This window comes from Macrobrachium rosenbergii, chromosome 31 (genome assembly GCF_040412425.1).
Source record: "Macrobrachium rosenbergii isolate ZJJX-2024 chromosome 31, ASM4041242v1, whole genome shotgun sequence".
Lineage (NCBI taxonomy): Eukaryota > Metazoa > Arthropoda > Malacostraca > Decapoda > Palaemonidae > Macrobrachium > Macrobrachium rosenbergii.
The window spans coordinates 10028611-10041104 of record NC_089771.1 but is presented as its reverse complement, the minus strand read 5'-3'; the positions used below and the strand labels follow the sequence as shown (position 1 = coordinate 10041104).

At 35.3% G+C, this 12494-nt stretch overlaps 1 non-coding gene across 1 annotated transcript; it reads left to right on the top strand.

The window, feature by feature from the left end:
* Positions 1-266: 266 nt before the first annotated feature.
* TRNAR-CCG (transfer RNA arginine (anticodon CCG)) lies at positions 267-348 on the top strand. Its single transcript is given in 2 exon segments — positions 267-304; positions 312-348. It is a non-coding gene; the product is annotated as a tRNA-Arg (tRNA).
* The last annotated feature ends 12146 nt before the right edge of the window (positions 349-12494 follow it).

Here is a 12494-nt window from a genome sequence, read left to right as displayed (position 1 = left end):
ATATATATATATATATATATATATATATATATATATATATATATATATATATATATATATATATAATAATAGATAATTATTATAAATAGACATATATATATAAGTATATATATATGTGTATATATACTAATTTTGAAAAACTTTTCTAATTAAAAAAAAGATTTCGTAATTGATAAAATCTTTTTTTTTTATGCAGTTACAAAGTCATAAACATTTTACCTCTTTCCTTGAAAATATTGACCTTACTAATCCCTGTCAAGTCAATATGTCCGTTAGCTCAGTTGGTAGAGCGTCAGCATTCCGGTCGAAACTTACTGAAGGTCACAGGTTCGAGTCCTGTACGGGCTATATATCCTTTTACAAGTGATTGAAATAAAGACTAATATTTTTTTATCATATTTTTTCACTAATTGAAGACTTGTTTAATACCTTCAGAGTAATAATGGACAATGTTTTAAGTGTCTTTAGTTCAGTATACAGCAATGCGTATTACTAACAAATGCACGGCAATGCATATTGTAGATCCTGAGGCAATCTCAAGTCTCAAATGAAGACGGTCGGGTTTATAAATGAGAGGCAGCCATCTTAAATAAAACTGTTTTTTTACTCTTAAGATCGTGGATACAAAATGCACAGTTGGAAAATAAGTGCTTCTTTGCTTATACATTACTAAACTTCACAATGGCCTAAACAAGTAATGATGTTTACTTCAGTCTCTTCTCTCAAAGGTTTACAACACAAATAGATGAGGTATATATATATATATATATATATATATATATATATATATATATATATATATATATATATATATATATATTTAATCAAACAAAATTCATATAGGAGAAAACAGGCACATGGTTGGTAGGGTAACTAAACAAACTAACATAGACTCAGAGACTACACTATATTCTTAACATACTCCCCATCATAGGAGCTCCCAAGCTCCTATAAAAGAAATGGAGCAAATACAATAAGATCTCATGGTACAAAAAACATAAACTACTGTTCACTGAGTTTACATTACCCATAAGTAACCTTTTTCACAGGGCTCTACTTCATAAATCAAGTAAAGTACGAGGCTTTATCACAAGCCCTCTCTTAGATAACTTTACCCGTTCAAAATTCTTAGATTCATCAGTGTCCTCAGCAACAGCATCCTTATTCTTATCTTGTATAGGACTCTCTATAGAAGTTTGAGCATTTCCGCTAACATTATTTACATCATAGAAAATCTCTAAACCATGTACTTTTGAACAGACCAGCACAACACACCTTTAGTAGTTCGTACATTAACACATCTTACTATACCGTCCCTGCCAGGAAATAAATCAGTAGCTATGCCCACAGGCCAGCTCATTCTAGGAACATCGTCTTCTCTTATCAAAACAACAGAACCTTACTTCAGATTGCAGTTAGGTTTAAAGCTCTTTATTGTAGGGGGTAAATTCCTTAAATAGTCATCACTCCACACTTTCCAAAATTTGTCGAGTCGCCTTTTCCGAACAATTTCTCTTTCACTTAAATCTTTATCACTGATATTTATATGTTCATCAGACACATGAGGCTGTAAACCTGCAACTCGACTAATCAGAAAGTGTGAGGAAGTCAAAGGATCAGTTACATCAGGTTCTTCATTTACATAGTCAAAGGTCTAGAACTGATGCAAGGTTCTGCTTCAAAGTTGTTTCAAGTTCAAATTTATTTAAGAATTTATTGCCAAGAGATTTCCTTAGAGCAGGCTTCACTGACCTCACAAGACGTTCCTTCCAACCTCCCCACCATGAGGATCTGGGAGCAATGAATTTCCAGTCAGGACTCAAAACACTAAAATATTGTTGAAGCTTATTTGCAACACTGATTAGGGTTTTAGTATTATCTGAGCATATCACAGACGGAAGACCTCGCCTGGCTAAATACAATCAAGCACAGAAATAGAGTCTGTTAACTCCAAATGAACAGCCCTTGTAACAGCACTAGTAAATAATAATATATACAATTTCTTAAATGGAAGATCAACGGCAAACAAAGGGCCTGCATAATCTAGACCAGTTAAGGCAAAGGGGAACGTATTGTTAACTCTCAATACCGGCAGGGGAGGGGGAGGCTGATTACATGACCCAGAGTCGAAAATATTTTGCAAGCAACACGTTCTTTACAAACTCTTTTGGCCAGTCTCCTTAATCCAATAAGCCAATAAGAGTTTCTGAAGGTTGACATGAAAGTATGAACACCAGAATGCTTCAAAAATTTATGCTGAAACTGCACTATAAGTTTAGACACATGACAATAAGGAACTATAATGGGGTGCTTGCTGTCATAACTCATGTCAAAATATTGTAATCTACCATTGATTCTCAATAGTCCCTTGCAGTCAAGAAGAGGGTCAAGTTTTCTCAAGGAGGAATTACTAGGGAGAGGTTTCCCTCGAGACAAAACACTAATTTCTTTCTCATAATATTCCCTTTGTACACAAATAAAAGTCTTGTCCATTGCATTACTCAACTCATTATAAGTGAGAGGACCTGAAAGTTAGCACCGCTAGGTTTTCAGTTGTTAATGAATCTCATAACCAAGGCAACAATGTTCATTACTTTAGTAAAATCACTCCATCTGCTGAAGTCAAATATAGAACTGACATCTTCATTAACATTGATAATCACTCCTCCTCCCTTATATTCTTCATTGGGAAAAACAAAACCATTAGCATCAACCTCAATACTAGCATTGGCATACAAGTTTGAGGAAGTAGACAACCATTTGGGACCTTTAAGCCGTATGTCGTTTGAAATTGACTGATCACCAGTAACCCCTCGGGTCATCAAATCAGCAGGATTATCTTTGCCAGGGCAATGGAACCAATCACTAGGAGATGTTAATGTTTGAATCTCAACTGCCCTATTGGCTACAAATTTTTTCCATTTAGTAGGATTAACCTTTATCCAAGACAGTGAGACTAGAATCTGTCCAGCAACTAACTGGACACCATCATTCAAGTGTAAAGCAGATCTCACAAACTTAATTACACGACCACTCACTCAATAAGGCTCCAAGTAGTTCCAGCCGAGGCAAGGTACCCGCTTGATAGGAGCCACTTTAGTTCTAGCAATAACAAATGATACATGAAATTCCTTATCAGATTTAGGTATATGTAGATACACACAGCTACCCAGCTACTGTAACCTTTCTCTGATGCATCACTGAAGGCATGTACTTCCAAACCTCGTACAGAACTCAGATAAACTTGGAAAATAACATCTATCAACTTCAAATTTTTTAACAACCTCAGCACTATTAATCCTTTCCCGGAACTTTAGTTGCACATTTTGAGGTAAAATTTCATCCCAACTAAGTCCTAGATGCCATATCTCTTGAAACAATACTTGCACATACATGGTGAAAGGACTTATTAAGGCAAGTGGATCAAATAATCCAGCAATCAAACTTAACAAACTTCTTTTGGTGTAATTAAACTCAAAATTACTACCTAAGTTGAGACCTTTAAATGAAAACACATCTTCTGAGGAGTTCCAATACATTCCTTACAATTTTGTTACATCCTGAACCTCTGGTTCAAAGTACTGATAATGCTGGTTAATCCTCAAATCTTACAATAGTATTTGCTTTAATAAATCTCCAATAATAATCTACACTAATCAAAGTATCCAAAGTGATATCACGGTCATGACCCTAGTCCTCTGCTAACTTTAAATGTGAAAAGGACTGGAAAATATCATCAGGTCCTTTTGACGTCTCAAAGGGGGACAAATGGACATTACCTCAACTGCAAGTACAGAAAGGTTATTACCCTGAGTGTCGATTAAATTCACATCATACACATTTCGTTCTCTCATGTTTTTTGATTTTCCATAACCAAAGGCTGAGTATGAAGTGTACTTAGATGTAACCCACTTAGGTTTAATTCTTCTAACAAAGTTATGACTTACATAGGTGTTATCTGCTCCTAAATCAAACATTACAACATCCTCAACACATTTTTCGCCACCAGTAAGAACTTTGACTTTAGCTGTCTGCAGTACATGAGAAATGCCAACATGTTTAATAGTCCCAGTATTGATAGCATCACTTGGTTGTACATTAGCCTGATCGTTTAACCTATTACTGGTATTTTGTTTAATTGGAAATTTACTAGTTTCACAACTGGATTTACCATAATTACAAAATCACACATTATGGAACCCAGTACACTGAGTACATTTTATTTTTATTTTGCAATCTCTGGAAAGATGTCCCTTACGGAGACATTTCAAACACAGTTATAACTGATGAATTTTAAGTTTACGATTATGGCTGTCTAACCGTAATATCTGCCAGCACTGCTCAGAACGGTGGCACGTCTGACAAAACGCACACCTTGGGGGACCTTTCTCGGATGACATCTGCAGGGCTGAAGCCGAACTAACCCTTTTTCTCTCGGCCTCTTGGCGCACATTCTTCTCCATGGATAACTCCTTAAAGGTTTCAGACCTTTCATGATGCTGGATCTCCTTCTGAAGAAACTTCAGAAGCCACTCTGAATCACTTCCATGGCCTGCACTTTCCCTGGACCATTCCAACCAGAATTCGAGACCATAATGGTCACCGCTGATGCCAAGGGCTTCTAAACTTCTCACATGCCTCAACAGCTGGTCTTGTAACTTCCACAAAGACTCAACATAAGCTCCCTTACTTCTGGGTGCAAAGTAAGCATTCACTAAACCTTGAACATGAGCAAAAATTATTCTTTCTGGAGGACCAAATATTTCTTTCAACAGCTCACAGGCTACCTTATAGTTGGCAGAAGTAAGTGCTAAACCCTGAATAACTATTAGCACTTCCCCTTGAAGTAATGATTGCAAGTAACTAAACTTGCTAATAACTTGCAGCTCACTCTGGTCAACTAACACATCAAATCTTTCCGAAAAGGACTGCCACTCGGTCAAATCACCAGAATACTTGGGAAGTTCTAACCTGGGTAACTTCACTTCTGATTTATCTTTACTGGAAACAGATGCAGTGTCAGTCTCAGTACTAACACCTTTCAAACGTTTGGCTGCTTCAGCCCTAACCTGTCTGGTACTCCTATGAAATCTATTGGTTTCATCTATGTCTGCCTCTAAATCAGCAAGGTCTCTTTGTAATTCCACTGCTGCTTAAAGAACATCTAAAACTGTTAGTCTTTTTTCAAAAACACTAACTGCATTCTCTAAGAGTTCGCCATTAGAAGTGTCGTCTCTTAACAAATCCTGCAACTCATTAACAGACCGAGTCAACCAACCTTTGGCAGCCGACGGCCTCCTCAATAATTCCTCTGTTGTTGCCATATCTACGCATTTCACAGCTTAAACTTCTTAATATCTTCTAAAGGTACTTATTTTCGGGTTCTGGGTACCAAATTGTAGATCCTGAGGTAATCTCAAGGCTAAAAGAAAGACGGTCAGGTTTATAAATGAGAGGCAGCCATCTTAAATAAAACTCTGTTTTTTACGCTCAAGATCGTGGATACAAAATGCGCAGTTGGAAAATAAGTATGTCTTTGCTTATACATTACATAAACTTCACAATGGCCTAAACAAGCAAAGATGTTTACTTCAATCTCTTCTCTCAAAGGTTTACAACACAAATACAGGACAGATATATATATATATATATATATATATATATATATATATATATATATATATATATATATATATATATATATATATATATATATATATATATATATATATATATATATATATATATATATATATATATATATATATATATATATATATATATATATATATATATATATATATATATATATATATATATATATATATATATATATATATATATATATATATATATATATATATATATATATATATATATATATATATATATATATATATATATATATATATATATATATATATATATATATAAATAGAGATGAAAATCCACAAACAAAATACATTGGCTTAGGGAAGCAGAAACACTGGAGTGCTGCTATAGGGCCTTTCGATACTAGTCCTTTACTTGGCTGACTGCTAAGTAAAGGACTGAGTGTCAAAATAAATACGAGATTGATGCACAATCACACTCCAGTGTTTTCGATACTTTTCACAGTTTCTTGATTTTATCTTTATTTATATATTCATCACGTTCCATATTTTCATGATTCAGTTATACATACATATATATATATATATATATATATATATATATATATATATATATATATATATATATATATATATATATATATATATATATATATATAAAATAATACACAAACAAAATACATATAGGAGAAGACGAGTACGTAATTGGTAGGAGGTAACTAAACAAACTAACGAAGACTCAAAGACTACACTTATATTCTTAACATATATTACTAATACCCGCATGGCAATGCATGTTAGTAACACACGAAGCAATGCATATTACTAACACACACGGCAATTCATATTACTAACACACACACGGCAATGGATATTACTAACATACACAGCAATTCATATTACTAACACACACACGGCAATTCATATTACTAACACACACGGCAATTCATATTACTAACACACACAGCAATGAATATTACTAACACACACAGCAATGCATATTACTAACACACACACACGGCAATGCATATTGCTAACACACATGGCAATTCATATCAGTAACACACACTGCAGTGTATATTACTAACACACACGGCAATTCATATTAATAACACACGGCAATGCATATAACTAACACACACAGCAATGCATGTTACTAACACACATGGCAATGCATATTACTAACATACACGGCAATTCATATTACTAACACACACGGCAATGCATATTACTAACACACGCAGCAATGCATATTACTAACACACACAGTAATGCATATTACTAACATGCACGGCATTTCATATTACTAACACACACACGGCAATACATATTACTAACACACACACAGCAATGCATATTAGTAACACACATGGCAATGCATATTACTAACACACACACGGCAATGCATATTACTAACACACACGGGAATGTGTATTACTAACAAACAAACAATGCATATTACTAAAACACACAGCGATGCGTATTTCTAACACACACGGCACTTTTTATTACTAACACACACAGCAATGCATATTACTAGCACACACACGCACACGGGAACTCATCTCCACATCTGTTGACGTGAGAGTTGCTGTTCATTTTCCTCTCCTGAAGAATTGGAAGCGTATTGATTCTTCCTCCCCAGTAATCTCCCATCTCAGGATCCCTTGACTTTTATGCTTTTTTTCTGTCTTTTCAACCTCTACGGACTGGTATCAGTGACGTCACTGGATCCAGACCTTTTGATTGGTAGGGCCTTCTCTTCACCTCCTGGATAATGGGGCTGGATAAGCAGTTCTTTGAAAAGTATCCGTGTGGATGTAATATCCCTATCTTTTTTACCTGTTGCTTTTTGTGTGGTTGTGATACATTGATATATCCGTTCTTACATGCATACATACATATGTATATACATACATTTTATTAAGAACCATAATGCCCTCTGGGAAAAAGTGACCAGTAGATTAATATAAATATATATATATATATATATATATATATATATATATATATATATATATATATATATATATATATATATATATATATATATATATATATATATATATATAAGTGTGTATGTATATTGTTATGTGAGTCATTCGGCTGATGAGTTTCATTATAAATTTTTGTGATTATATTGCCTTGCTTAACCAAAGACCCACCTAATCCTGTCAATTAAGGCTGGAAGTTACCAGAAAAAAGTCATAATAAACATAATTAGATCGGGTTGCCAGTTGAGACTAGGTTACTGAAAATAGCGATTTATTCTGAACACGAACTAAATCGACAACATTACTCAAACAACTAATTTCAACAAAGTAAAATATTAACAGACTTCTCATGGGAGCTAACAACAGCTCCGACTTCATCCCACTTCGGATACAAGATATTCCAACATAGAGGGATGAATAACGCAACGGCTCAGGGCCTCTTGTGATGCTTCTATAAGGCAATTGCAATTGCGTAAATTGAGGTTCTTGGTATTAAGGTGCTAATTCTTCTCCAAACAAAAGGGTGGCCAGGTCCAAGGCGTGCACAATTCTGGAAGAGATGTATCCAGATAACTTTCCAGTGTCATAAAAACTCTCACTTATCATTAATTGACTGCAAAGGCTGAATCTTAGATCAAGAATATTACTTTAACTCCACGGAGGATAATTTATGCAATTCCACTAGGCAACAGTAATTGTACTTAATATATCTGACTTCATAAATGGGATATGGTTTTGCGAGGATTTGCTTAGTCAGTGACTGTTTAGGAGAGGGAAACTTGAAACACGAAGATGAGAGTTTAAGTTTAAGGGAAAGAGAACTGGGAGTAATTGTCACCTTCAGACTTACCACTGGAAAAGATAATGCAGTGATCAGTTGCATCAAAAGTCCTTGGTCCATTGGGATGGCAATTCTTCCAACACATTCGAGACAAAGGTTAAAGCAGGCTGCCCGAAACACTTCGCGTTCTGTCAGGCATTCTGCGTCTGTTTTTGAAGCTCAGGGGAGCTTGAGTCGCCACTGGTCTCGGCTCCTCCCACAAGCCAACGTGTTGTGGACGCAGATAGCGTCTGTAAAATGACAAAAACTCGCCAGTACAAAGGTCATAGAAAGTGAGCTTAAGGTACAATCTAGCTAAGGTTGGTCCTAGCAAAATCTATCCTGTCTGATATTCCTCTAAACTAAAATTCCTACCCCTTTCATGGTTGGGATCTGGTCAAAAGAACTCCTGCTCACTTGCTTCTTCCTACATGGTATTCCCTCTTACTTTAACAAAGCAAGGAAGAGAGGTCGAACTGCTAATAAAATATTTATAATATATATATATATATATATATATATATATATATATATATATATGTATATATATATATATATATATATATATATATATATATATATATATATATATATATATATATATACACACACATACATATATACATATATATGTATATACTGTAAGTGTAAGTTAAGTTAAAGTCCTGCTGGGCCTCTGTATGGTCTCGAATTCCGCAAGACATGTGGTTGGAATGGTCCAGGGAAAGTGCAGGCCATGGAAGTGATTCAGAGGGCTTCTGAAGTTTCTTCAGAAGGAGATCCAGCGTCATGAAAGGTCTGAAACCTTTAAGGAGTTATCCATGGAGAAGAATGTGCGCCAAGAGGCCGAGAGAAAAAAGGTTAGTTCGGCTTCAGCCCTGCAGATGTCATCCGAGAAAGGTCCCCCAAGGTGTGCGTTTTGTCAGAAGTGCCACCGTTATGAGCAGTGTTGGCAGATATTACGGTTAGACAGCCATAATCGTAAACTTAAAATTCATCCGTTATAACTGTGTTTGAAATGTCTCCGTAAGGGACATCTTTCCAGAGATTGCAAAATAAAAATAAAATGTACTCAGTGTACTGGGTTTCATAATGTGTGATTTTGTAATTATGGTAAATCCAGTTGTGAAACTAGTAAATTTCCAATTAAACAAAATACCAGTAATAGGTTAAACGATCAGGCTAATGTACAACCAAGTGATGCTATCAATACTGGGACTATTAAACATGTTGGCATTTCTCATGACCAAAGACTGAAGAGTACTGTACTGCAGACAGCTAAAGTTAAAGTTCTTACTGGTGGCGGAAAATGTGTTGAGGCTGTTGTAATGTTTGATTTAGGAGCAGATAACACCTATGTAAGTCATAACTTTGTTAGAAGAATTAAACCTAAGTGGGTTACATCTAAGTACACTTCATATTCAGCCTTTGGTGATGGAAAATAAAAAACATGAGAGAACGGAATGTGTATGAAGTGAATTTAATCGACACTCAGGGTAATAACCTTTCTGTATATGCAGTTGAGGTAATGTCCATTTGTCCCCCTTTGAGACGTCAAAAGGTACCTGATGATATTTTCCAGTCCTTTTCACATTTAAAGTTAGCAGAAGACTAGGGTCATGACCGTGATATCACTTTGGATACTTTGATTAGTGTAGATTATTATTGTAGATTTATTAAAGCAGATACAATTGTAAGATTTGAGGATTTAGTCGCCCATGAGTCAGTGTTTGGTTATATTTTGTCTGGCTCATGTCTGAGGGCCCATGAGGGTGAGTATATCTCACCAACTGTCGTGTATTAATATAGCTAATAATGTTAATGAGTCTGATTTACATAAATTTTGGAGTTTAGAAGGTGTTGGTATTAATGTAGAGAAGGATAACCCTCCCAAAGATCCAGTGTTAGATACCTTTGAAGGTACAATTGAGTATGTTAATGATAGGTATGATGTTGCTTTGCCTTGGGAAAAATGAAGGTGCTACACTGAGTTTACTTAATATTGAGAATGATGCTAGGATGAGAATAGCTGTGCTCAGTCATAAATTTGAGAAAAAACCTGATCTGAAAAAGGTGTATGACAAAGTACTTATGAGTTATGAATAGGATAGTATTATTGTTGACTTCCTTTTTCTGAATTGGAAAGTCCATATCCCACTTATTATATGCCACATAGATTTGTAATTAAAGACAGCATTTCCTCAAAGGTTAGGCCTGTGTTTGATGCTTCAGCAAAAGGACCTTATGGTATTTCTTTAAATGATTGTGTGGAATCTGGTACTTCTTTAATTTCTGATCGCGTTTAAATTTTATTAAGGTTTAGAAGATGGAATATTGCTTTGTCAGCAGACATAGTCAGGGCCTTTTTGCGGAATGGTGTACAACGTCCTGATCAGGATGTACATCTTTTTTTGTGGCAAGGTGCTAATATAGTACGGTCATGAGATATGTGAGAGTGCCCTTTGGGGATACCAGCAGTCCATTTTTACTGAATGCTACTATTAAACATCATTTAGATTCATAGAATAATTCAGCTGCAGTACAAGAGCTTAAAGAGAATTTGTATGTAGATGATTGGCTATCAGATGCAGATACAGTTGAAGAAGCTCGTAGAATGTTTAGTGAAGCTCAAAGTATATTATTAGATGCTGGTATGACTTTATCAAAGTAGCACAATAACAACGATCTTTTGATTAACCAGCATTATCAGTACTTTGAACCAGACGTTGAGGATGTAACAAAATTGTAAGGAATGTATTGGAACTCCTCAGAAGATGTGTTTTCATTTAAAGGTCTCAACTTAGGTAGTAATTTTGAGTTTAATTACACTTAAAGAAGTTTGTTAAGTTTGATTGCTAGATTATTTGATCCACTTTGCTTAATAAGTCCTTTCACTATGTATGTGCAAGTATTGTTTCAAGAGATATGGCATCTAGGACTTAGTTGGGATGAAATTTTACTTCATACTATGCAACTAAAGTTTCAGGAATGGATTAATAGTGTTGAGGTTGTTAAAAACTTTGAAGTTAATAGATGATATTTTCCAGGTTTATCCTTGAATTCTGTACAAGTTTGGGAGTACATGCCTTCGGAGATGCACCAGAGAAAGGTTACAGTAGCTGGGTAGCTGTGTGTATCTACATATACCTAAATCTGATAAGGAATATCATGTATCATTTGTTATTGCTAGAACTAAAGTGGCTCTTATGAAGCGGGTTACCTAGCCTCGGCTGGAACTACTTGGAGCCTTATTGAGTTAGTGGTCGTCTAATTAAGTTTGTGAAATCTGCTTTACACTTGAATGATGGTGTCCAATTAGTTGCTGGACAGGTTCTAAAGTCTCACTGTCTTGGATAAAGGTTAATCCTACTAAAGACACGTAAACATTGTCCGTTATTGCTCTGAAGGTATTAAGCAAATCTTCAATTAGTGAAAAATATCATAAAAATATTAGCCTTTATTTTAATCCCCTGTAAAAAGGATATATAGCCCGTGCAGGACTCGAACCTGCGACCTTCAGTGAGTTTCGACCGGACTGCTGACGCTCTACCAACTGAGCTAACGGACATATTGACTAGACAGGGATTAGTAAGGTCAATGTTTTCAAGGAAAGAGGTAAAATGTTTATGACTTTGTAACTGCATATAAAAAATGATTTTATCAATTGTGAAATCTGCTTTACACTTGAATGATGGTGTCCAATTAGTTGCTGGACAGATTCTAAAGTCTCACTGTCTTGGATAAAGGTTAATCCTACTAAATGGAAAACGTTTGTAGCCAATAGGGCAGTTGAGATTCAAACATTAACATCTCCTAGTGATTGGTTCCATTGCCCTGGCAAAGATAATCCTGCTGATTTGATGACCTGAAGGGTTACTGGTGATCAGTTCATTTCAAATGACATTCGGCTTAAAGGTCCCAAATGGTTCTCTACTTCCTCAAACTTGTGTGCCAATGCTAGTATTGAGGTTGATGCAAATGGTTTTCTTTTTTCCAGTGAAGAATATAAGGGAGGAGGAGGAGTGATTATGACTGTTAATGAAGATGTCAGTTCTATATTGTATTTGC